The 10,000-nt window shown below is 37.0% G+C and overlaps 1 pseudogene; it reads right to left on the bottom strand.

The window, feature by feature from the left end:
- The window catches only part of LOC115124657 (prospero homeobox protein 1-like), a 67,314-nt pseudogene that overhangs the window by 51,473 nt on the left and 5,841 nt on the right, over window positions 1–10,000 (bottom strand).

The following is a 10,000-nucleotide window of genomic DNA, read 5'->3' as shown; positions in this document are numbered from 1 at the left end:
TGTACAGTGTGTGTGTGTACAGTGTGTGTGTGTGTGTGTGTGTACAGTGTGTGTGTGTGTGTACAGTGTGTGTACAGTGTGTGTGTATGTGTACAGTGTGTGTACAGTGTGTGTACAGTGTGTGTATGTACAGTGTGTGTACAGTGTGTGTGTGTGTGTGTACAGTGTGTGTACAGTGTGTGTACAGTGTGTGTACAGTGTGTGTATGTGTACAGTGTGTGTATGTACAGTGTGTGTACAGTGTGTGTATGTACAGTGTGTGTATGTACAGTGTGTGTACAGTGTGTGTGTGTGTGTGTGTGTGTACAGTGTGTGTACAGTGTGTGTACAGTGTGTGTATGTGTACAGTGTGTGTACAGTGTGTGTAAAGTGTGTATGTGTGTACAGTGTGTGTGTGCATACAGTGTGTGTACATTGTGTGCACAGTGTGTGTACAGTGTGTGTGTGTGTGTACAGTGTGTGTACAGTGTGTGCACAGTGTGTGTACAGTGTGTGTACAGTGTGTGTGTGTGTGTACAGTGTGTGTGTGTGTGTACAGTGAGTGTACAGTGTGTGTACAGTGTGTGTACAGTGTGTGTGTACAGTGTGTGTACAGTGTGTGTACAGTGTGTGTACAGTGTGTGTGTGTACAGTGTGTGTACAGTGTGTGTACAGTGTGTGAGTGTGTGTACAGTGTGTGTACAGTGTGTGTGTGTGTGTGTACAGTGTGTGTGTGTACAGTGTGTGTACAGTGAGTGTGCAGTGTGTGTACAGTGTGTGTACAGTGTGTGTGTGTGTGTACAGTGTGTGTACAGTGTGTGTGTGTGTACAGTGTGTGTGTACAGTGTGTGTGTGTGTGTGTGTGTACACTGTGTGTGTACAGTGTGTGTGTACAGTGTGTGTGTACAGTGTGTGTACAGTGTGTGTACAGTGTGTGTACAGTGTGGTACAGTGTGTGTGTGTGTATACCTGGAAGCCTCCCTCTCTGTCTCCATTTTTCCCCATGTTACTCTTCAGCAGTTGAGAGATGATGGTGGTGCCAGGGAAAGGCATCATGGCGTCTTCATACGAGTTCGCTCGCTTCAGAAGCTTCCGGAGAACATTCGACTTCGCTCCGTCCCCATTAGACCCACCATAGCTGTGAGGAACCAATGAGCAGTCTCCGTCTTGCTTGGGGCCGTGGGATTGGTTCATGGCGTTGAGTAGGAGGTTCTCTCTTGCTCTGGAAAACACTACACTTCCCAGAGTCCTCTTCACCCCGATGTCCACCCGGCGCCGCTTGGTCTGTCTGCTTAGGGATGAAGCATGGTCAGGCATCCTCGAGGGGCTAAAGTGACATATCGAAGGATCCTGACAGACAGGTGCGCCTGGATTGATAGAGAAAAGACATAAATAAAATAAATAAAAAAAACAGAATTAAAAGTTAAGTTTCGGTTAAAAAAACTTTAATATGGTCTTTCAAGAGACCCTTATATCTGATGAATGATACCACAGGGATCTTCCTGTAACCAGTGTTTTCCTATTGGGACAAACAGAGAAACCTTTCTTTCTATACGAGTGTACAACCAATTGAGCTGTTACAGTTTTCTATTCAAAGCTTCTATGACTTCTCCATACTACTCAGTGAATTGAAACCATTTGATTGGTGGAAGGAATACGGTGGAAAGACTCTCTTAAGCTGAGGGAAGATGTTTCGGGAGGGGAGCAGAATTAGCATTTTCTAGTAAAGGTCTGTTAATACAGGACTAGTAAAGGTCTGTTAATACAGGACTAGTAAAGGTCCTCTAATACAGGACTGGTAAAGGTCTGTTAATACAGGACTTGTAAAGGTCTGTTAATACAGGACTAGTAAAGGTCTGTTAATACAGGACTACTAAAGGTCTGTTAATACAGGACTAGTAAAGGTCTGTTAATACAGGACTAGTAAAGGCATGTTAATACAGGACTAGTAAAGGTCTGTTAATACAGGACTAGTAAAGGTCTGTTAATACAGGACTAGTAATACAGGACTAGTAAAGGTCTGTTAATACAGGACTAGTAAAGGTCTGTTAATACAGGACTAGAAAAGGTCTGTTAATACAGGACTAGTAAAGGTCTGTTAATACAAGACTAGTAAAGGTCTGTTAATACAGGACTAGTAAAGGTATGTTAATACAAGACTAGTAAAGGTCTGTTAATACAGGACTAGTAAAGGTCTGTTAATACAGGACTAGTAAAGGTCTGTTAATACAGGACTAGTAAAGGTATGTTAATACAGGACTAGTAAAGGTCTGTTAATACAAGACTAGTAAAGGTCTGTTAATACAGGACTAGTAAAGGTCTGTTAATACAGGACTAGTAAAGGTATTTTAATACAGAACTAGTAAAGGTCTGTTAATACAAGACTAGTAAAGGTCTGTTAATACAGGACTAGTCAAAGTCTGTTAATACAGAACTAGTAAAGGTCTGTTAATACAGGACTAGTAAAGGTCTGTTAATACAGGACTAGTAAAGGTCTGTTAATACAGGACTAGTAATACAGGACTAGTAATACAGGACTAGTAATACAGGACTAGTAAAGGTCTGTTAATACGGGACTAGTAAAGGTCTGTTAATACAGGACTAGTAAAGGTCTGTTAATACAGGACTAGTAAAGGTCTGTTAATACGGGACTAGTAAAGGTATGTTAATACAGGACTAGTAAAGGTCTGTTAATACAGGACTAGTAAAGGTCTGTTAATACGGGACTAGTAAAGGTCTGTTAATACAGGACTAGTAAAGGTATGTTAATACAGGACTAGTAATACAGGACTAGTAAAGGTATGTTAATACAGGACTAGTAAAGGTCTGTTAATACAGGACTAGTAATACAGGACTAGTAAAGGTCTGTTAATACAGGATTAGTAATACAGGACTAGTAAAGGTCTGTTAATACAGGACTAGTAAAGGTCTGATAATACAGGACTAGTAAAGGTCTGTTAATACAGGACTAGTAATACAGGACTAGTAAAGGTCTGTTAATACAGGACTAGTAAAGGTCTGTTAATACAGGACTAGTAAAGGTCCACTAATACAGGACTAGTAATACAGGACTAGTAAAGGTCTGTTAATAAAGGACTAGTAATACAGGACTAGTAAAGGTCTGTTAATACAGGACTAGTAAAGGTCCACTAATACAGGACTAGTAAAGGTCCACTAATACAGGACTAGTAAAGTTCTGTTAATAAATGACTAGTAATACAGGAATAGTAAAGGTCTGTTAATACAGGACTAGTAAAGGTCTGTTAATACAGGACTAGTAAAAGTCTGTTAATACAGGACTAGTAATGGTCTGTTAATACAGGACTAGTAAAAGTCTGTTAATACAGGACTAGTAAAGGTCCACTAATACAGGACTAGTAAAGGTCTGTTAATACATGACTAGTAATACTGGACTAGTAATACCGGACTAGTAAAGGTCTGTTAATACAGGACTGGTAAAGGTCTGTTAATACAGGACTAGTAAAGGTCCACTAATACAGGACTAGTAAATGTCCTCTAATACAGGACTAGTAAAGGTCTGTTAATATATTACTAGTAAAGGTCTGTTAATACAGGACTAGTAAAGGTCTGTTAATACAGGACTAGTAAAGGTCCTCTAATACAGGACTAGTAAAGGTCTGTTAATACAGGACTAATAAAGGCCCTCTAATACAGGACTAGTAAAGGTCTGTTAATACAGGACTAATAAAGGTCTGTTAATACAGGACTAGTAAAGGTCTGTTAATACAGGACTAATAAAGGTCCTCTAATACAGGACTAGTAAAGGTCTGTTAATAAATTACTAGTAAAGGTCTGTTAATACAGGACTAGTAAAGGTCTGTTAATACATGACTAGTAAAGGTCTGTTAATACAGGACTAGTAAAGGTCTGTTAATACAGGACTAGTAATACAGGACTAGTAAAGGTCTGTTAATACAGGACTAGTAAAGGTCTGTTAATACAGGACTAGTAAAGGTCTGTTAATACACGACTAGTAATACAGGACTAGTAAAGTTCTGTTAATACAGGACTAGTAATACAGGACTAGTAAAGGTCTGTTAATACAGGACAAGTTAAGGTCTGTTAATACAGGACTAGTAAAGGTCCTCTAATACAGGACTAGTAAAGGTATGTTAATACAGGACTAGTAAAGGTCTGTTAATACAGGACTAGTAAAGTTATGTTAATACAGGACTAGTAATACAGGACTAGTAAAGGTCTGTTAATACAGGACTAGTAAAGGTCCACTAATACAGGACTAGTAAAGGTCTGTTAATACAGAACTAGTAAAGGTCTGTTAATACAGAACTAGTAAAGGTCTGTTAATAAATGACTAGTAAAGGTCTGTTAATACAGGACTAGTAAAGGTCTGTTAATACAGGACTAGTAAAGGTCTGTTAATACAGGACTAGTAAAGGTCTGTTAATACAGGACTAGTAAAGGTCTGTTAATACAGGACTAGTCAAAGTCTGTTAATACAGGACTAGTAAAGGTCTGTTAATACATGACTAGTAAAGGTCTGTTAATACAGGACTAGTAAAGGTCTGTTAATACAGGACTAGTAATACAGGACTAGTAAAGGTCTGTTAATACAGGACTAGTAAAGGTCTGTTAATACAGGACTAGTAAAGGTATGTTAATACACGACTAGTAATACAGGACTAGTAAAGTTATGTTAATACAGGACTAGTAATACAGGACTAGTAAAGGTCTGTTAATACAGGACAAGTTAAGGTCTGTTAATACAGGACTAGTAAAGGTCCTCTAATACAGGACTAGTAAAGGTCTGTTAATACAGGACTAGTAAAGGTCCACTAATACAGGACTAGTAAAGGTCTGTTAATACAGAACTAGTAAAGGTCTGTTAATACAGAACTAGTAAAGGTCTGTTAATAAATGACTAGTAAAGGTCTGTTAATACAGGACTAGTAAAGGTCTGTTAATACAGGACTAGTAAAGGTCTGTTAATACAGGACTAGTAAAGGTCTGTTAATACAGGACTAGTAAAGGTCTGTTAATACAGGACTAGTCAAAGTCTGTTAATACAGGACTAGTAAAGGTCTGTTAATACAGGACTAGTAAAGGTCTGTTAATACAGGACTAGTAAAGGTCTGTTAATACAGGACAAGTTAAGGTCTAATACAGGACTAAAAGGTCCTGTTAAAGGTATGTTAATACAGGACTAGTAAAGGTCTGTTAATACAGGACTAGTAAAGTTCTGTTAATACAGGACTAGTAATACAGGACTAGTAAAGGTCTGTTAATACAGGACTAGTAAAGGTCCACTAATACAGGACTAGTAAAGGTCTGTTAATACAGGACTAGTAAAGGTCTGTTAATACAGGACTAGTAAAGGTCTGTTAATACAGGACTAGTAAAGTCCTGTTAATACAGGACTAGTAATACAGGACTAGTAAAGGTCTGTTAATACAGGACTAGTAAAGGTCTGTTAATACAGGACTAGTAAAGGTCTGTTAATACAGGACTAGTAAAGGTCTGTTAATACAGGACTAGTAAAGGTCTGTTAATACAGGACTAGTAAAGGTCTGTTAATACACGACTAGTAATACAGGACTAGTAAAGGTCTGTTAATACAGGACTAGTAAATGTCTGTTAATACAGGACTAGTAAAGGTCTGTTAATACAGGACTAGTAAAGGTCTGTTAATACAGGACTAGTAAAGGTCTGTTAATACACGACTAGTAATACAGGACTAGTAAAGGTCTGTTAATACAGGACTAGTAAAGGTCTGTTAATACACCACTAGTAATACAGGACTAGTAAAGGTCTGTTAATACAGGACTAGTAAAGGTATGTTAATACAGGACTAGTAAAGGTCTGTTAATACAGGACTAGTAAAGGTCTGTTAATACAGGACTAGTAAAGGTATGTTAATACAGGACTAGTAATACAGGACTAGTAAAGGTATGTTAATACAGGACTAGTAAAGGTCTGTTAATACAGGACTAGTAATACAGGACTAGTAAAGGTCTGTTAATACAGGATTAGTAATACAGGACTAGTAAAGGTCTGTTAATACAGGACTAGTAAAGGTCTGATAATACAGGACTAGTAAAGGTCTGTTAATGCAGGACTAGTAATACAGGACTAGTAAAGGTCTGTTAATACAGGACTAGTAAAGGTCTGTTAATACAGGACTAGTAAAGGTCCACTAATACAGGACTAGTAATACAGGACTAGTAAAGGTCTGTTAATAAAGGACTAGTAATACAGGACTAGTAAAGGTCTGTTAATACAGGACTAGTAAAGGTCCACTAATACAGGACTAGTAAAGGTCCACTAATACAGGACTAGTAAAGTTCTGTTAATAAATGACTAGTAATACAGGAATAGTAAAGGTCTGTTAATACAGGACTAGTAAAGGTCTGTTAATACAGAACTAGTAAAAGTCTGTTAATACAGGACTAGTAATGGTCTGTTAATACAGGACTAGTAAAAGTATGTTAATACAGGACTAGTAAAGGTCCACTAATACAGGACTAGTAAAGGTCTGTTAATACATGACTAGTAATACTGGACTAGTAATACCGGACTAGTAAAGGTCTGTTAATACAGGACTGGTAAAGGTCTGTTAATACAGGACTAGTAAAGGTCCACTAATACAGGACTAGTAAAGGTCTGTTAATACAGGACTAATAAAGGTCCTCTAATACAGGACTAGTAAAGGTCTGTTAATACAGGACTAATAAAGGTCTGTTAATACAGGACTAGTAAAGGTCTGTTAATACAGGACTAATAAAGGTCCTCTAATACAGGACTAGTAAAGGTCTGTTAATACACAACTAGTAATACAGGACTAGTAAAGGTCTGTTAATACAGGACTAGTAAAGGTCTGTTAATACAGGACTAGTAAAGGTCTGTTAATACAGGACTAGTAATACAGGACTAGTAAAGGTCTGTTAATACAGGACTAGTAAAGGTCTGTTAATACACGACTAGTAATACAGGACTAGTAAAGGTCTGTTAATACAGGACTAGTAAAGGTCTGTTAATACAGGACTAGTAAAGGTATGTTAATACAGGACTAGTAAAGGTCTGTTAATACAGGACTAGTAAAGGTATGTTAATACAGGACTAGTAAAGGTCTGTTAATACAGGACTAATAAAGGTCTGTTAATACAGGACTAGTAAAGGTCTGTTAATACAGGACTAGTAAAGGTCTGTTAATACAGGACTAGTAAAGGTATGTTAATACAGGACTAGTAAAGGTCTGTTAATACAGGACTAGTAAAGGTCTGTTAATACAGGACTAGTAAAGGTCTGTTAATACAGGACTAGTAAAGGTCTGTTAATACAGGACTAGTAAAGGTCTGTTAATACAGGACTAGTAATACAGGACTAGTAAAGGTATGTTAATACAGGACTAGTAAAGGTCTGTTAATACTGACTAGTAATACAGAAGTAGTAAAGGTCTGTCAATACAGGACTAGTAAAGGTATGTTAATACAGGACTAGGAAAGGTCTGTTAATACAGGACTAGTAAAGGTCTGTTAATAAAGGACTAGTAAAGGTCTGTTAATACAGGACTAGTAATACAGGACTAGTAAAGGTCTGTTAATACAGGACTAGTAAAGGTCTGTTAATACAGGACTAGTAAAGGTCTGTTAATAAGGGACTAGTAAGGTATGTTAATACAGGACTAGTAAAGTTCTGTTAATACAGGACTAGTAATACAGGACTAGTAAAGGTCTGTTAATACAGGACTAGTAAAGGTCTGTTAATACACGACTAGTAATACAGGACTAGTAAAGGTCTGTTAATACAGGACTAGTAAAGGTCTGTTAATACAGGACTAGTAAAGGTATGTTAATACAGGACTAGTAAAGGTCTGTTAATACAGGACTAGTAAAGGTCTGTTAATACAGGACTAGTAAAGGTCCAACTAGTAAAGGTCTGTTAATACAGAACTAGTAAAGGTCTGTTAATACAGGACTAGTAAAGGTCTGTTAATAAAGGACTAGTAAAGGTCTGTTAATACAGGACTAGTAAAGGTCTGTTAATACAGGACAGGGTCTGTTACTACAGGACTAGTAAAGGTATGTTAATAAAGGACTAGTAAAGGTCTGTTAATACAGGACTAGTAAAGGTCTGATAATACAGGACTAGTAAAGGTCTGTTAATACAGGACTAGTAAAGGTCTGTTAATACAGGACTAGTAAAGGTCTGTTAATACAGGACTAGTAAAGGTCTGTTAATACAGGACTAGTAAAGGTCTGTTAATACAGGACTAGTAAAGGTATGTTAATAAAGGACTAGTAAAGGTCTGTTAATACAGGACTAGTAAAGGTCTGATAATACAGGACTAGTAAAGGTCTGTTAATACAGGACTAGTAAAGGTCTGTTAATAAAGGACTAGTAAAGGTCTGTTAATACAGGACTAGTAAAGGTCTGATAATACAGGACTAGTAAAGGTCTGTTAATACAGGACTAGTAAAGGTCTGTTAATACAGGACTAGTCAAAGTCTGTTAATACAGGACTAGTAAAGGTCTGTTAATACAGGACAAGTTAAGGTCTGTTAATACAGGACTAGTAAAGGTCCTCTAATACAGGACTAGTAAAGGTATGTTAATACAGGACTAGTAAAGGTCTGTTAATACAGGACTAGTAAAGTTCTGTTAATACAGGACTAGTAATACAGGACTAGTAAAGGTCTGTTAATACAGGACTAGTAAAGGTCCACTAATACAGGACTAGTAAAGGTCTGTTAATACAGGACTAGTAAAGGTCTGTTAATACAGGACTAGTAAAGGTCTGTTAATACAGGACTAGTAAAGTCCTGTTAATACAGGACTAGTAATACAGGACTAGTAAAGGTCTGTTAATACAGGACTAGTCAATGTCTGTTAATACAGGACTAGTAAAGGTCTGTTAATACAGGACTAGTAAAGGTCTGTTAATACAGGACTAGTAATACAGGACTGGTAAAGGTCTGTTAATACAGGACTAGTAAAGGTCTGTTAATACACGACTAGTAATACAGGACTAGTAAAGGTCTGTTAATACAGGACTAGTAAATGTCTGTTAATACAGGACTAGTAAAGGTCTGTTAATACAGGACTAGTAAAGGTCTGTTAATACAGGACTAGTAAAGGTCTGTTAATACACGACTAGTAATACAGGACTAGTAAAGGTCTGTTAATACAGGACTAGTAAAGGTCTGTTAATACACGACTAGTAATACAGGACTAGTAAAGGTCTGTTAATACAGGACTAGTAAAGGTATGTTAATACAGGACTAGTAAAGGTCTGTTAATACAGGACTAGTAAAGGTCTGTTAATACAGGACTAGTAAAGGTATGTTAATACAGGACTAGTAATACAGGACTAGTAAAGGTATGTTAATACAGGACTAGTAAAGGTCTGTTAATACAGGACTAGTAATACAGGACTAGTAAAGGTCTGTTAATACAGGATTAGTAATACAGGACTAGTAAAGGTCTGTTAATACAGGACTAGTAAAGGTCTGATAATACAGGACTAGTAAAGGTCTGTTAATGCAGGACTAGTAATACAGGACTAGTAAAGGTCTGTTAATACAGGACTAGTAAAGGTCTGTTAATACAGGACTAGTAAAGGTCCACTAATACAGGACTAGTAATACAGGACTAGTAAAGGTCTGTTAATAAAGGACTAGTAATACAGGACTAGTAAAGGTCTGTTAATACAGGACTAGTAAAGGTCCACTAATACAGGACTAGTAAAGGTCCACTAATACAGGACTAGTAAAGTTCTGTTAATAAATGACTAGTAATACAGGAATAGTAAAGGTCTGTTAATACAGGACTAGTAAAGGTCTGTTAATACAGAACTAGTAAAAGTCTGTTAATACAGGACTAGTAATGGTCTGTTAATACAGGACTAGTAAAAGTATGTTAATACAGGACTAGTAAAGGTCCACTAATACAGGACTAGTAAAGGTCTGTTAATACATGACTAGTAATACTGGACTAGTAATACCGGACTAGTAAAGGTCTGTTAATACAGGACTGGTAAAGGTCT

This window comes from Oncorhynchus nerka, linkage group LG18 (assembly GCF_034236695.1).
Source record: "Oncorhynchus nerka isolate Pitt River linkage group LG18, Oner_Uvic_2.0, whole genome shotgun sequence".
NCBI lineage: Eukaryota > Metazoa > Chordata > Actinopteri > Salmoniformes > Salmonidae > Oncorhynchus > Oncorhynchus nerka.
This window is presented reverse-complemented; position numbering and strand designations above follow the sequence as displayed.